Here is a 16,332-nt window from a genome sequence, read left to right as displayed (position 1 = left end):
TCGTAAGAAAGTACCACTGCAAGAGTAATGCAATTTGTGTTAGCAGTGAAGACAGTTTGGCCAAAATATTCGCTTGTTTTGAGAGTCTTGAAGACCTGCTACCTGCTCCAGTCAGAGTCATTTATCCCACACATTAGAGAAGTGTGTTTCATACGTATGCCTATAAGACACTAAACTCGGGATGTGAGAACATGGCGACAATAGCTGCCAACACGTCTTGCTGCCGCCTAGCGGCAGCTGTGTGAAACTGCTGCTGCTCTGGGTGGATGGTGCGAGAGCAAACGACTCTACGATCTAAGTTTTACACCCAAAACTGCCAAATCTACAGTTGACAGAGCTGCCACTTACTAAGAACGACACCTCGCAGTAATTAGTTCACAAATTAGCACTCGGCAGGCCTTGTGTTCCTCGCCAGAGCTGTGTAAACCTACGTCCAAGCCGAACCATGTTTGACGCGACGCCATAACTATATATACAATTTCAGAGGGCTCCTCGAATGTACTCGCTTCGGCGGTACATATACTAAAATTGGAACGATACAGAGAAGATTAGCATGGCCCCTGCGCAAGGATGACACGCAGAATGGTAAAGCGTTCCACATTTTTTTCGCAATCTCACTCTCTCATGCCTCACATCAGCTGCTAATACCATCAGCCAACTACACAAGTTTCCCTTCATATCTGCACCCACTTGTCACAAACTATGCTCTCCATTTACGCAGTTCTCCTCCACTTTCTTTCATTCACAACAGAACATGACAAAACTGGCAATAAACCTATCCCTTACATCACCAATGCACATCTAAAATGTCACTCTAATAACAAGTCAGCAAGCACACCAAAACCACAAGTACATGTCACTAGCACCCCTTCAACACAAATCACAGCCAGGCTAAGCCTAGCACAGGCAAAAGCCTCTTCTCTTCCTCAGTATCACACTCAGCTGTCACAGCATCTCTTGCTACTGTCTCAATCATGTCATTTCATAACACACACCTACTGCATGTTCCAAATCTTTCTCACTCACATACTTTCACTTAGACTACTGCTTAAATACACTCTAGCGCTCTAAAATTAGCTTGCATTACCTAATATTTATTTTTCTCTAACGCCTACAAAGCTTCTGGTGCCTGTAAGCCACTATCACATACTGTCTGCACACAGACCCACAATATTTATCTTTATTCATCTTCATGGCTGCAGCTGATGCCATAATTGTTTGAGCAGCATAAACAAACATGTGAAGGAAGGTGTATCTTTCATGATTAAGTGTGCAAGCTACCCCTTTACAGGAAGTTTATTTAACATTATGTTTCAAGTAACTTTCCTAGTGGCCTTGCTATCCAGCTGCAGCCTCATAATACAGACTGCAGGTGACACCTCATCAGGTTCTTAACTGAAGCATATCTGCCTGTGTAATAAGCCACTGCCCTTCACCTAAAAACCAACTATTACTGCAAATCTGTGGTGCATCAGCATGTCATGTACAAATTTCACTGGTGTGACCCACAAAGTATTTTCCCACATGTCTGGCAATCTGCCATTACATACAGTTACTTAAATAAATTCCAAAAGTGTCAGCCAATGAATACTACAACACTGAAGTGTTTAGACAGCAGACCACTATGCTAATATTAACATATAGCATTTAGATGTGAGACTCTACTATTTTGACAGCACTTTGAATCCCATCAATGAGATACAAGTCGATGGTGTTCACAATTGCAGCTGATGCACCTCTCATCCTGTGTCTAGGAGAAAGATTGCACAAACTCTGCATGCAATATTCATCATGTTACATACACAGAAGCTCTACCACATAAGCAGATACAGAGCCAGTCAAGACACAAAACACTAGCAAGCTTCAAGATTTCAGGAATAGACAACTACATCACAAACCAGTTTGTGTCACATTGACACCAGTAGCAACTCAGTTATTAACTGCTTTCAAATACTAAATCTATCACTCTTTGTTCTGCACTAGCAATTCTTCCTGCAATAACAACATTCACCAACCTGGATTACAGCTGATTGACATTTCACAGGAACATAACTACAGCTACTAACACAATGCTAACCTGGTTTCTCTTACCACATGTCCCCTCGATATTTTAGGCTCATTCACACACCTCAATCACAGTGTTTCACTGTTGTCAAGTAGACCTGCCCTGTGTACACCTGGATCAACACAAATATATCACCTGGTATTGTACTGAAAACGGAACTATGTCCATCATTCCTACTACTATCTCACACAAGTTGCATTAACCCATCCATGCCCTGGTAATGACCTACACTGCTGTGTTTCAAAGTGTGCAATACGAATGCTGTTTTTAATGGTTCGTGAGGCTACTGTGTCTCTTCTTGCAGTCACTATTGTCTTCTGGCGCCATTGGATGAATAGAACCATGCTTGGTCTCTGTGGAGTTCCTCAGTAATTTACATGGTCACAGGCTGTGTCTTCTTGTGTTGTACTTGATGTGTGAGTTAAAAGTTGCATTGCATATGAGCACTCTGTAATTAAATCGATAGGTATCGTAAGAAAGTACCACTGCAAGAGTAATGCAATTTGTGTTAGCAGTGAAGACAGTTTGGCCAAAATATTCGCTTGTTTTGAGAGTCTTGAAGACCTGCTACCTGCTCCAGTCAGAGTCATTTATCCCACACATTAGAGAAGTGTGTTTCATACGTATGCCTATAAGACACTAAACTCGGGATGTGAGAACATGGCGACAATAGCTGCCAACACGTCTTGCTGCCGCCTAGCGGCAGCTGTGTGAAACTGCTGCTGCTCTGGGTGGATGGTGTGAGAGCAAACGACTCTACGATCTAAGTTTTACACCCAAAACTGCCAAATCTACAGTTGACAGAGCTGCCACTTACTAAGAACGACACCTCGCAGTAATTAGTTCACAAATTAGCACTCGGCAGGCCTTGTGTTCCTCGCCAGAGCTGTGTAAACCTACGTCCAAGCCGAACCATGTTTGACGCGACGCCATAACTATATATACAATTTCAGAGGGCTCCTCGAATGTACTCGCTTCGGCGGTACATATACTAAAATTGGAACGATACAGAGAAGATTAGCATGGCCCCTGCGCAAGGATGACACGCAAAATCGTGAAGCGTTCCACATTTTTTTTCGCAATCTCACTCTCTCATGCCTCACATCAGCTGCTAATACCATCAGCCAACTACACAAGTTTCGCTTCATATCTGCACCCACTTGTCACAAACTATGCTCTCCATTTACGCAGTTCTCCTCCACTTTCTTTCATTCACAACAGAACATGACAAAACTGGCAATAAACCTATCCCTTACATCACCAATGCACATCTAAAATGTCACTCTAATAACAAGTCAGCAAGCACACCAAAACCACAAGTACATGTCACTAGCACCCCTTCAACACAAATCACAGCCAGGCTAAGCCTAGCACAGGCAAAAGCCTCTTCTCTTCCTCAGTATCACACTCAGCTGTCACAGCATCTCTTGCTACTGTCTCAATCATGTCATTTCATAACACACACCTACTGCCACACACAACATTTGGAAACCTTACACCAACTTTACACAAGATAGCTGCATGTTCCAAATCTTTCTCACTCACATACTTTCACTTAGACTACTGCTTAAATACACTCTAGCGCTCTAAAATTAGCTTGCATTACCTAATATTTATTTTTCTCTAACGCCTACAAAGCTTCTGGTGCCTGTAAGCCACTATCACATACTGTCTGCACACAGACCCACAATATTTATCTTTATTCATCTTCATGGCTGCAGCTGATGCCATAATTGTTTGAGCAGCATAAACAAACATGTGAAGGAAGGTGTATCTTTCATCATTAAGTGTGCAAGCTACCCCTTTACAGGAAGTTTATGTAACATTATGTTTCAAGTAACTTTCCTAGTGGCCTTGCTATCCAGCTGCAGCCTCATAATACAGACTGCAGGTGACACCTCATCAGGTTCTTAACCGAAGCATATCTGCCTGTGTAATAAGCCACTGCCCTTCACCTAAAAACCAACTATTACTGCAAATCTGTGGTGCATCAGCATGTCATGTACAAATTTCACTGGTGTGACCCACAAAGTATTTTCCCACATGTCTGGCAATCTGCCATTACATACAGTTACCTAAATAAATTCCAAAAGTGTCAGCCAATGAATACCACAACACTGAAGTGTTTAGACAGCAGACCAGTATGCTAATATTAACATATAGCATTTAGATGTGAGACTCTACTATTTTGACAGCACTTTGAATCCCATCAATGTGATACAAGTCGATGGTGTTCACAATTGCAGCTGATGCACCTCTCATCCTGTGTCTAGGAGAAAGATTGCACAAACTCTGCATGCAATATTCATCATGTTACATACACAGAAGCTCTACCACATAAGCAGATACAGAGCCAGTCAAGACACAAAACACTAGCAAGCTTCAAGATTTCAGGAATAGACAACTACATCACAAACCAGTTTGTGTCACATGACACCAGTAGCTACTCAGTTATTAACTGCTTTCAAATACTAAATCTATCACTCTTTGTTCTGCACTAGCAATTCTTCCTGCAATAACAACATTCGCCAACCTGGATTACAGCTGATTGACATTTCACAGGAACATAACTACAGCTACTAACACAATGCTAACCTGGTTTCTCTTACCACATGTCCCCTCGATATTTTAGGCTCATTCACACACCTCAATCACAGTGTTTCACTGTTGTCAAGTAGACCTGCCCTGTGTACACCTGGATCAACACAAATATATCACCTGGTATTGTACTGAAAACGGAACTATGTCCATCATTCCTACTACTATCTCACACAAGTCGCATTAACCCATCCATGCCCTGGTAATGACCTACACTGCTGTGTTTCAAAGTGTGCAATACGAATGCTGTTTTTAATGGTTTGTGAGGCTACTGTGACTCTTCTTGCAGTCACTATTGTCTTCTGGCGCCATTGGATGAATAGAACCATGCTTGGTCTCTGTGGAGTTCCTCAGTAATTTACATGGTCACAGGCTGTGTCTTCTTGTGTTGTACTTGTTGTGTGAGTTAAAAGTTGCATTGCATATGAGCACTCTGTAATTAAATCGATAGGTATCGTAAGAAAGTACCTGCCCTGTGTACACCTGGATCAACACAAATATATCACCTGGTATTGTACTGAAAACGGAACTATGTCCATCATTCCTACTACTATCTCACACAAGTCGCATTAACCCATCCATGCCCTGGTAATGACCTACACTGCTGTGTTTCAAAGTGTGCAATACGAATGCTGTTTTTAATGGTTTGTGAGGCTACTGTGTCTCTTCTTGCAGTCACTATTGTCTTCTGGCGCCATTGGATGAATGGAACCATGCTTGGTCTCTGTGGAGTTCCTCAGTAATTTACATGGTCACAGGCTGTGTCTTCTTGTGTTGTACTTGATGTGTGAGTTAAAAGTTGCATTGCATATGAGCACTCTGTAATTAAATCGATAGGTATCGTAAGAAAGTACCACTGCAAGAGTAATGCAATTTGTGTTAGCAGTGAAGACAGTTTGGCCAAAATATTCGCTTGTTTTGAGAGTCTTGAAGACCTGCTACCTGCTCCAGTCAGAGTCATTTATCCCACACATTAGAGAAATGTGTTTCATACGTATGCCTATAAGACACTAAACTCGGGATGTGAGAACATGGCGACAATAGCTGCCAACACGTCTTGCTGCCGCCTAGCGGCAGCTGTGTGAAACTGCTGCTGCTCTGGGTGGATGGTGCGAGAGCAAACGACTCTACGATCTAAGTTTTACACCCAAAACTGCCAAATCTACAGTTGACAGAGCTGCCACTTACTAAGAACGACACCTCGCAGTAATTAGTTCACAAATTAGCACTCGACAGGCCTTGTGTTCCTCGCCAGAGCTGTGTAAAAATACGTCCAAGCCGAACCATGTTTGACGCGACGCCACAACTATATATACAATTTCAGAGGGCTCCTCGAATGTACTCGCTTCGGCGGTACATATACTAAAATTGGAACGATACAGAGAAGATTAGCATGGCCCCTGCACAAGGATGACACTCAAAATCGTGAAGCGTTCCACATTTTTTTTCGCAATCTCACTCTTTCATGCCTCACATCAGCTGCTAATACCATCAGCCAACTACACAAGTTTCGCTTCATATCTGCACCCACTTGTCACAAACTACACTCTCCATTTACGCAGTTCTCCTCCACTTTCTTTCATTCACAACAGAACATGACAAAACTGGCAATAAACCTATCCCTTACATCACCAATGCACATCTAAAATGTCACTCTAATAACAAGTCAGCAAGCACACCAAAACCACAAGTACATGTCACTAGCACCCCTTCAACACAAATCACAGCCAGGCTAAGCCTAGCACAGGCAAAAGCCTCTTCTCTTCCTCAGTATCACACTCAGCTGTCACAGCATCTCTTGCTACTGTCTCAATCATGTCATTTCATAACACACACCTACTGCCACACACAACATTTGGAAACCTTACACCAACTTTACACAAGATAGCTGCATGTTCCAAATCTTTCTCACTCACATACTTTCACTTAGACTACTGCTTAAATACACTCTAGCGCTCTAAAATTAGCTTGCATTACCTAATATTTATTTTTCTCTAACGCCTACAAAGCTTCTGGTGCCTGTAAGCCACTATCACATACTGTCTGCATACAGACCCACAATATTTATCTTTATTCATCTTCATGGCTGCAGCTGATGCCATAATTGTTTGAGCAGCATAAACAAACATGTGAAGGAAGGTGTATCTTTCATGATTAAGTGTGCAAGCTACCCCTTTACAGGAAGTTTATTTAACATTATGTTTCAAGTAACTTTCCTAGTGGCCTTGCTATCCAGCTGCAGCCTCATAATACAGACTGCAGGTGACACCTCATCAGGTTCTTAACTGAAGCATATCTGCCTGTGTAATAAGCCACTGCCCTTCACCTAAAAACCAACTATTACTGCAAATCTGTGGTGCATCAGCATGTCATGTACAAATTTCACTGGTGTGACCCACAAAGTATTTTCCCACATGTCTGGCAATCTGCCATTACATACAGTTACCTAAATAAATTCCAAAAGTGTCAGCCAATGAATACCACAACACTGAAGTGTTTAGACAGCAGACCAGTATGCTAATATTAACATATAGCATTTAGATGTGAGACTCTACTATTTTGACAGCACTTTGAATCCCATCAATGTGATACAAGTCGATGGTGTTCACAATTGCAGCTGATGCACCTCTCATCCTGTGTCTAGGAGAAAGATTGGACAAACTCTGCATGCAATATTCATCATGTTACATACACAGAAGCTCTACCACATAAGCAGATACAGAGCCAGTCAAGACACAAAACACTAGCAAGCTTCAAGATTTCAGGAATAGACAACTACATCACAAACCAGTTGGTGTCACATGACACCAGTAGCTACTCAGTTATTAACTGCTTTCAAATACTAAATCTATCACTCTTTGTTCTGCACTAGCAATTCTTCCTGCAATAACAACATTCACCAACCTGGATTACAGCTGATTGACATTTCACAGGAACATAACTACAGCTACTAACACAATGCTAACCTGGTTTCTCTTACCACATGTCCCCTCGATATTTTAGGCTCATTCACACACCTCAATCACAGTGTTTCACTGTTGTCAAGTAGACCTGCCCTGTGTACACCTGGATCAACACAAATATATCACCTGGTATTGTACTGAAAACGGAACTATGTCCATCATTCCTACTACTATCTCACACAAGTCGCATTAACCCATCCATGCCCTGGTAATGACCTACACTGCTGTGTTTCAAAGTGTGCAATACGAATGCTGTTTTTAATGGTTCGTGAGGCTACTGTGTCTCTTCTTGCAGTCACTATTGTCTTCTGGCGCCATTGGATGAATAGAACCATGCTTGGTCTCTGTGGAGTTCCTCAGTAATTTACATGGTCACAGGCTGTGTCTTCTTGTGTTGTACTTGATGTGTGAGTTAAAAGTTGCATTGCATATGAGCACTCTGTAATTAAATCGATAGGTATCGTAAGAAAGTACCACTGCAAGAGTAATGCAATTTGTGTTAGCAGGGAAGAGAGTTTGGCCAAAATATTCGCTTGTTTTGAGAGTCTTGAAGACCTGCTACCTGCTCCAGTCAGAGTCATTTATCCCACACATTAGAGAAGTGTGTTTCATACGTATGCCTATAAGACACTAAACACGGGATGTGAGAACATGGCGACAATAGCTGCCAACACGTCTCGCTGCCGCCTAGCGGCAGCTGTGTGAAACTGCTGCTGCTCTGGGTGGATGGTGCGAGAGCAAACGACTCTACGATCTAAGTTTTACACCCAAAACTGCCAAATCTACAGTTGACAGAGCTGCCACTTACTAAGAACGACACCTCGCAGTAATTAGTTCACAAATTAGCACTCGGCAGGCCTTGTGTTCCTCGCCAGAGCTGTGTAAACCTACGTCCAAACCGAATCATGTTTGACGCGACGCCATAACTATATATACAATTTCAGAGGGCTCCTCGAATGTACTCGCTTCGGCGGTACATATACTAAAATTGGAACGATACAGAGAAGATTAGCATGGCCCCTGCGCAAGGATGACACGCAAAATCGTGAAGCGTTCCACATTTTTTTTCGCAATCTCACTCACTCATGCCTCACATCAGCTGCTAATACCATCAGCCAACTACACAAGTTTCGCTTCATATCTGCACCCACTTGTCACAAACTATGCTCTCCATTTACGCAGTTCTCCTCCACTTTCTTTCATTCACAACAGAACATGACAAAACTGGCAATAAACCTATCCCTTACATCACCAATGCACATCTAAAATGTCACTCTAATAACAAGTCAGCAAGCACACCAAAACCACAAGTACATGTCACTAGCACCCCTTCAACACAAATCACAGCCAGGCTAAGCCTAGCACAGGCAAAAGCCTCTTCTCTTCCTCAGTATCACACTCACCTGTCACAGCATCTCTTGCTACTGTCTCAATCATGTCATTTCATAACACACACCTACTGCCACACACAACATTTGGAAACCTTACACCAACTTTACACAAGATAGCTGCATGTTCCAAATCTTTCTCACTCACATACTTTCACTTAGACTACTGCTTAAATACACTCTAGCGCTCTAAAATTAGCTTGCATTACCTAATATTTATTTTTCTCTAACGCCTACAAAGCTTCTGGTGCCTGTAAGCCACTATCACATACTGTCTGCATACAGACCCACAATATTTATCTTTATTCATCTTCATGGCTGCAGCTGATGCCATAATTGTTTGAGCAGCATAAACAAACATGTGAAGGAAGGTGTATCTTTCATCATTAAGTGTGCAAGCTACCCCTTTACAGGAAGTTTATGTAACATTATGTTTCAGGTAACTTTCCTAGTGGCCTTGCTATCCAGCTGCAGCCTCATAATACAGACTGCAGGTGACACCTCATCAGGTTCTTAACTGAAGCATATCTGCCTGTGTAATAAGCCACTGCCCTTCACCTAAAAACCAACTATTACTGCAAATCTGTGGTGCATCAGCATGTCATGTACAAATTTCACTGGTGTGACCCACAAAGTATTTTCCCACATGTCTGGCAATCTGCCATTACATACAGTTACCTAAATAAATTCCAAAAGTGTCAGCCAATGAATACCACAACACTGAAGTGTTTAGACAGCAGACCACTATGCTAATATTAACATATAGCATTTAGATGTGAGACTCTACTATTTTGACAGCACTTTGAATCCCATCAATGTGATACAAGTCGATGGTGTTCACAATTGCAGCTGATGCACCTCTCATCCTGTGTCTAGGAGAAAGATTGGACAAACTCTGCATGCAATATTCATCATGTTACATACACAGAAGCTCTACCACATAAGCAGATACAGAGCCAGTCAAGACACAAAACACTAGCAAGCTTCAAGATTTCAGGAATAGACAACTACATCACAAACCAGTTTGTGTCACATGACACCAGTAGCTACTCAGTTATTAACTGCTTTCAAATACTAAATCTATCACTCTTTGTTCTGCACTAGCAATTCTTCCTGCAATAACAACATTCACCAACCTGGATTACAGCTGATTGACATTTCACAGGAACATGACTACAGCTACTAACACAATGCTAACCTGGTTTCTCTTACCACATGTCCCCTCGATATTTTAGGCTCATTCACACACCTCAATCACAGTGTTTCACTGTTGTCAAGTAGACCTGCCCTGTGTACACCTGGATCAACACAAATATATCACCTGGTATTGTACTGAAAACGGAACTATGTCCATCATTCCTACTACTATCTCACACAAGTCGCATTAACCCATCCATGCCCTGGTAATGACCTACACTGCTGTGTTTCAAAGTGTGCAATACGAATGCTGTTTTTAATGGTTCGTGAGGCTACTGTGTCTCTTCTTGCAGTCACTATTGTCTTCTGGCGCCATTGGATGAATAGAACCATGCTTGGTCTGTGTGGAGTTCCTCAGTAATTTACATGGTCACAGGCTGTGTCTTCTTGTGTTGTACTTGATGTGTGAGTTAAAAGTTGCATTGCATATGAGCACTCTGTAATTAAATCGATAGGTATCGTAAGAAAGTACCACTGCAAGAGTAATGCAATTTGTGTTAGCAGGGAAGAGAGTTTGGCCAAAATATTCGCTTGTTTTGAGAGTCTTGAAGACCTGCTACCTGCTCCAGTCAGAGTCATTTATCCCACACATTAGAGAAGTGTGTTTCATACGTATGCCTATAAGACACTAAACTCGGGATGTGAGAACATGGCGACAATAGCTGCCAACACGTCTCGCTGCCGCCTAGCGGCAGCTGTGTGAAACTGCTGCTGCTCTGGGTGGATGGTGCGAGAGCAAACGACTCTACGATCTAAGTTTTACACCCAAAACTGCCAAATCTGCAGTTGACAGAGCTGCCACTTACTAAGAACGACACCTCGCAGTAATTAGTTCACAAATTAGCACTCGGCAGGCCTTGTGTTCCTCGCCAGAGCTGTGTAAACCTACGTCCAAACCGAATCATGTTTGACGCGACGCCATAACTATATATACAATTTCAGAGGGCTCCTCGAATGTACTCGCTTCGGCGGTACATATACTAAAATTGGAACGATACAGAGAAGATTAGCATGGCCCCTGCGCAAGGATGACACGCAAAATCGTGAAGCGTTCCACATTTTTTTTCGCAATCTCACTCTCTCATGCCTCACATCAGCTGCTAATACCATCAGCCAACTACACAAGTTTCGCTTCATATCTGCACCCACTTGTCACAAACTATGCTCTCCATTTACGCAGTTCTCCTCCACTTTCTTTCATTCACAACAGAACATGACAAAACTGGCAATAAACCTATCCCTTACATCACCAATGCACATCTAAAATGTCACTCTAATAACAAGTCAGCAAGCACACCAAAACCACAAGTACATGTCACTAGCACCCCTTCAACACAAATCACAGCCAGGCTAAGCCTAGCACAGGCAAAAGCCTCTTCTCTTCCTCAGTATCACACTCAGCTGTCACAGCATCTCTTACTACTGTCTCAATCATGTCATTTCATAACACATACCTACTGCCACACACAACATTTGGAAACCTTACACCAACTTTACACAAGATAGCTGCATGTTCCAAATCTTTCTCACTCACATACTTTCACTTAGACTACTGCTTAAATACACTCTAGCGCTCTAAAATTAGCTTGCATTACCTAATATTTATTTTTCTCTAACGCCTACAAAGCTTCTGGTGCCTGTAAGCCACTATCACATACTGTCTGCATACAGACCCACAATATTTATCTTTATTCATCTTCATGGCTGCAGCTGATGCCATAATTGTTTGAGCAGCATAAACAAACTTGTGAAGGAAGGTGTATCTTTCATGATTAAGTGTGCAAGCTACCCCTTTACAGGAAGTTTATTTAACATTATGTTTCAAGTAACTTTCCTAGTGGCCTTGCTATCCAGCTGCAGCCTCATAATACAGACTGCAGGTGACACCTCATCAGGTTCTTAACTGAAGCATATCTGCCTGTGTAATAAGCCACTGCCCTTCACCTAAAAACCAACTATTACTGCAAATCTGTGGTGCATCAGCATGTCATGTACAAATTTCACTGGTGTGACCCACAAAGTATTTTCCCACATGTCTGGCAATCTGCCATTACATACAGTTACCTAAATAAATTCCAAAAGTGTCAGCCAATGAATACCACAACACTGAGTGTTTAGACAGCAGACCAGTATGTTAATATTAACATATAGCATTTAGATGTGAGACTCTACTATTTTGACAGCACTTTGAATTCCATCAATGTGATACAAGTCGATGGTGTTCACAATTGCAGCTGATGCACCTCTCATCCTGTGTCTAGGAGAAAGATAGCACAAACTCTGCATGCAATATTCATCATGTTACATACACAGAAGCTCTACCACATAAGCAGATACAGAGCCAGTCAAGACACAAAACACTAGCAAGCTTCAAGATTTCAGGAATAGACAACTACATCACAAACCAGTTTGTGTCACATGACACCAGTAGCTACTCAGTTATTAACTGCTTTCAAATACTAAATCTATCACTCTTTGTTCTGCACTAGCAATTCTTCCTGCAATAACAACATTCACCAACCTGGATTACAGCTGATTGACATTTCACAGGAACATAACTACAGCTACTAACACAATGCTAACCTGGTTTCTCTTACCACATGTCCCCTCGATATTTTAGGCTCATTCACACACCTCAATCACAGTGTTTCACTGTTGTCAAGTAGACCTGCCCTGTGTACACCTGGATCAACACAAATATATCACCTGGTATTGTACTGAAAACGGAACTATGTCCATCATTCCTACTACTATCTCACACAAGTCGCATTAACCCATCCATGCCCTGGTAATGACCTACACTGCTGTGTTTCAAAGTGTGCAATACGAATGCTGTTTTTAATGGTTTGTGAGGCTACTGTGTCTCTTCTTGCAGTCACTATTGTCTTCTGGAGCCATTGGATGAATAGAACCATGCTTGGTCTCTGTGGAGTTCCTCAGTAATTTACATGGTCACAGACTGTGTCTTCTTGTGTTGTACTTGATGTGTGAGTTAAAAGTTGCATTGCATATGAGCACTCTGTAATTAAATCGATAGGTATCGTAAGAAAGTACCACTGCAAGAGTAATGCAATTTGTGTTAGCAGGGAAGAGAGTTTGGCCAAAATACTCGCTTGTTTTGAGAGTCTTGAAGACCTGCTACCTGCTCCAGTCAGAGTCATATATCCCACACATTAGAGAAGTGTGTTTCATACGTATGCCTATAAGACACTAAACTCGGGATGTGAGAACAAGGCGACAATAGCTGCCAACACGTCTCGCTGCCGCCTAGCGGCAGCTGTGTGAAACTGCTGCTGCTCTGGGTGGATGGTGCGAGAGCAAACGACTCTACGATCTAAGTTTTACACCCAAAACTGCCAAATCTACAGTTGACAGAGCTGCCACTTACTAAGAACGACACCTCGCAGTAATTAGTTCACAAATTAGCACTCGGCAGGCCTTGTGTTCCTCGCCAGAGCTGTGTAAACCTACGTCCAAACCGAATCATGTTTGACGCGACGCCATAACTATATATACAATTTCAGAGGGCTCCTCGAATGTACTCGCTTCGGCGGTACATATACTAAAATTGGAACGATGCAGAGAAGATTAGCATGGCCCCTGCGCAAGGATGACACGCAAAATCGTGAAGCGTTCCACATTTTTTTTCGCAATCTCACTCTCTCATGCCTCACATCAGCTGCTAATACCATCAGCCAACTACACAAGTTTCGCTTCATATCTGCACCCACTTGTCACAAACTATGCTCTCCATTTACGCAGTTCTCCTCCACTTTCTTTCATTCACAACAGAACATGACAAAACTGGCAATAAACCTATCCCTTACATCACCAATGCACATCTAAAATGTCACTCTAATAACAAGTCAGCAAGCACACCAAAACCACAAGTACATGTCACTAGCACCCCTTCAACACAAATCACAGCCAGGCTAAGCCTAGCACAGGCAAAAGCCTCTTCTCTTCCTCAGTATCACACTCACCTGTCACAGCATCTCTTGCTACTGTCTCAATCATGTCATTTCATAACACACACCTACTGCCACACACAACATTTGGAAACCTTACACCAACTTTACACAAGATAGCTGCATGTTCCAAATCTTTCTCACTCACATACTTTCACTTAGACTACTGCTTAAATACACTCTAGCGCTCTAAAATTAGCTTGCATTACCTAATATTTATTTTTCTCTAACGCCTACAAAGCTTCTGGTGCCTGTAAGCCACTATCACATACTGTCTGCATACAGACCCACAATATTTATCTTTATTCATCTTCATGGCTGCAGCTGATGCCATAATTGTTTGAGCAGCATAAACAAACATGTGAAGGAAGGTGTATCTTTCATCATTAAGTGTGCAAGCTACCCCTTTACAGGAAGTTTATTTAACATTATGTTTCAAGTAACTTTCCTAGTGGCCTTGCTATCCAGCTGCAGCCTCATAATACAGACTGCAGGTGACACCTCATCAGGTTCTTAACTGAAGCATATCTGCCTGTGTAATAAGCCACTGCCCTTCACCTAAAAACCAACTATTACTGCAAATCTGTGGTGCATCAGCATGTCATGTACAAATTTCACTGGTGTGACCCACAAAGTATTTTCCCACATGTCTGGCAATCTGCCATTACATACAGTTACCTAAATAAATTCCAAAAGTGTCAGCCAATGAATACCACAACACTGAAGTGTTTAGACAGCAGACCACTATGCTAATATTAACATATAGCATTTAGATGTGAGACTCTACTATTTTGACAGCACTTTGAATCCCATCAATGTGATACAAGTCGATGGTGTTCACAATTGCAGCTGATGCACCTCTCATCCTGTGTCTAGGAGAAAGATTGGACAAACTCTGCATGCAATATTCATCATGTTACATACACAGAAGCTCTACCACATAAGCAGATACAGAGCCAGTCAAGACACAAAACACTAGCAAGCTTCAAGATTTCAGGAATAGACAACTACATCACAAACCAGTTTGTGTCACATGACACCAGTAGCTACTCAGTTATTAACTGCTTTCAAATACTAAATCTATCACTCTTTGTTCTGCACTAGCAATTCTTCCTGCAATAACAACATTCACCAACCTGGATTACAGCTGATTGACATTTCACAGGAACATGACTACAGCTACTAACACAATGCTAACCTGGTTTCTCTTACCACATGTCCCCTCGATATTTTAGGCTCATTCACACACCTCAATCACAGTGTTTCACTGTTGTCAAGTAGACCTGCCCTGTGTACACCTGGATCAACACAAATATATCACCTGGTATTGTACTGAAAACGGAACTATGTCCATCATTCCTACTACTATCTCACACAAGTCGCATTAACCCATCCATGCCCTGGTAATGACCTACACTGCTGTGTTTCAAAGTGTGCAATACGAATGCTGTTTTTAATGGTTCGTGAGGCTACTGTGTCTCTTCTTGCAGTCACTATTGTCTTCTGGCGCCATTGGATGAATAGAACCATGCTTGGTCTGTGTGGAGTTCCTCAGTAATTTACATGGTCACAGGCTGTGTCTTCTTGTGTTGTACTTGATGTGTGAGTTAAAAGTTGCATTGCATATGAGCACTCTGTAATTAAATCGATAGGTATCGTAAGAAAGTACCACTGCAAGAGTAATGCAATTTGTGTTAGCAGGGAAGAGAGTTTGGCCAAAATATTCGCTTGTTTTGAGAGTCTTGAAGACCTGCTACCTGCTCCAGTCAGAGTCATTTATCCCACACATTAGAGAAGTGTGTTTCATACGTATGCCTATAAGACACTAAACTCGGGATGTGAGAACATGGCGACAATAGCTGCCAACACGTCTCGCTGCCGCCTAGCGGCAGCTGTGTGAAACTGCTGCTGCTCTGGGTGGATGGTGCGAGAGCAAACGACTCTACGATCTAAGTTTTACACCCAAAACTGCCAAATCTGCAGTTGACAGAGCTGCCACTTACTAAGAACGACACCTCGCAGTAATTAGTTCACAAATTAGCACTCGGCAGGCCTTGTGTTCCTCGCCAGAGCTGTGTAAACCTACGTCCAAACCGAATCATGTTTGACGCGACGCCATAACTATATATACAATTTCAGAGGGCTCCTCGAAT

The 16,332-nt window shown here is 42.2% G+C and overlaps 6 non-coding genes across 6 annotated transcripts; all 6 read left to right on the top strand.

Moving 5' to 3' along the window:
• Positions 1-498: 498 nt before the first annotated feature.
• Positions 499-605, top strand: LOC126279704 (U6 spliceosomal RNA). The gene has a single exon (XR_007551168.1). It is a non-coding gene; the product is annotated as a U6 spliceosomal RNA (small nuclear RNA).
• A 2,427-nt stretch (positions 606-3,032) lies between these two features.
• On the top strand, positions 3,033-3,139 carry LOC126279375 (U6 spliceosomal RNA). The gene has a single exon (XR_007550858.1). It is a non-coding gene; the product is annotated as a U6 spliceosomal RNA (small nuclear RNA).
• Positions 3,140-6,001: 2,862 nt separating this feature from the next.
• On the top strand, positions 6,002-6,108 carry LOC126279627 (U6 spliceosomal RNA). Its single transcript, XR_007551096.1, has one exon. It is a non-coding gene; the product is annotated as a U6 spliceosomal RNA (small nuclear RNA).
• A 2,476-nt stretch (positions 6,109-8,584) lies between these two features.
• LOC126279374 (U6 spliceosomal RNA) lies at positions 8,585-8,691 on the top strand. Its single transcript, XR_007550857.1, has one exon. It is a non-coding gene; the product is annotated as a U6 spliceosomal RNA (small nuclear RNA).
• Positions 8,692-11,167: 2,476 nt separating this feature from the next.
• On the top strand, positions 11,168-11,274 carry LOC126279373 (U6 spliceosomal RNA). Its single transcript, XR_007550856.1, has one exon. It is a non-coding gene; the product is annotated as a U6 spliceosomal RNA (small nuclear RNA).
• A 2,475-nt stretch (positions 11,275-13,749) lies between these two features.
• LOC126279698 (U6 spliceosomal RNA) lies at positions 13,750-13,856 on the top strand. Its single transcript, XR_007551162.1, has one exon. It is a non-coding gene; the product is annotated as a U6 spliceosomal RNA (small nuclear RNA).
• The last annotated feature ends 2,476 nt before the right edge of the window (positions 13,857-16,332 follow it).

The sequence above is a fragment of the Schistocerca gregaria genome, chromosome 6 (assembly GCF_023897955.1).
Source record: "Schistocerca gregaria isolate iqSchGreg1 chromosome 6, iqSchGreg1.2, whole genome shotgun sequence".
NCBI lineage: Eukaryota > Metazoa > Arthropoda > Insecta > Orthoptera > Acrididae > Schistocerca > Schistocerca gregaria.
Note: the sequence above shows the minus strand (reverse complement) of the source record. Positions and strands in the feature narration are given on the sequence as shown.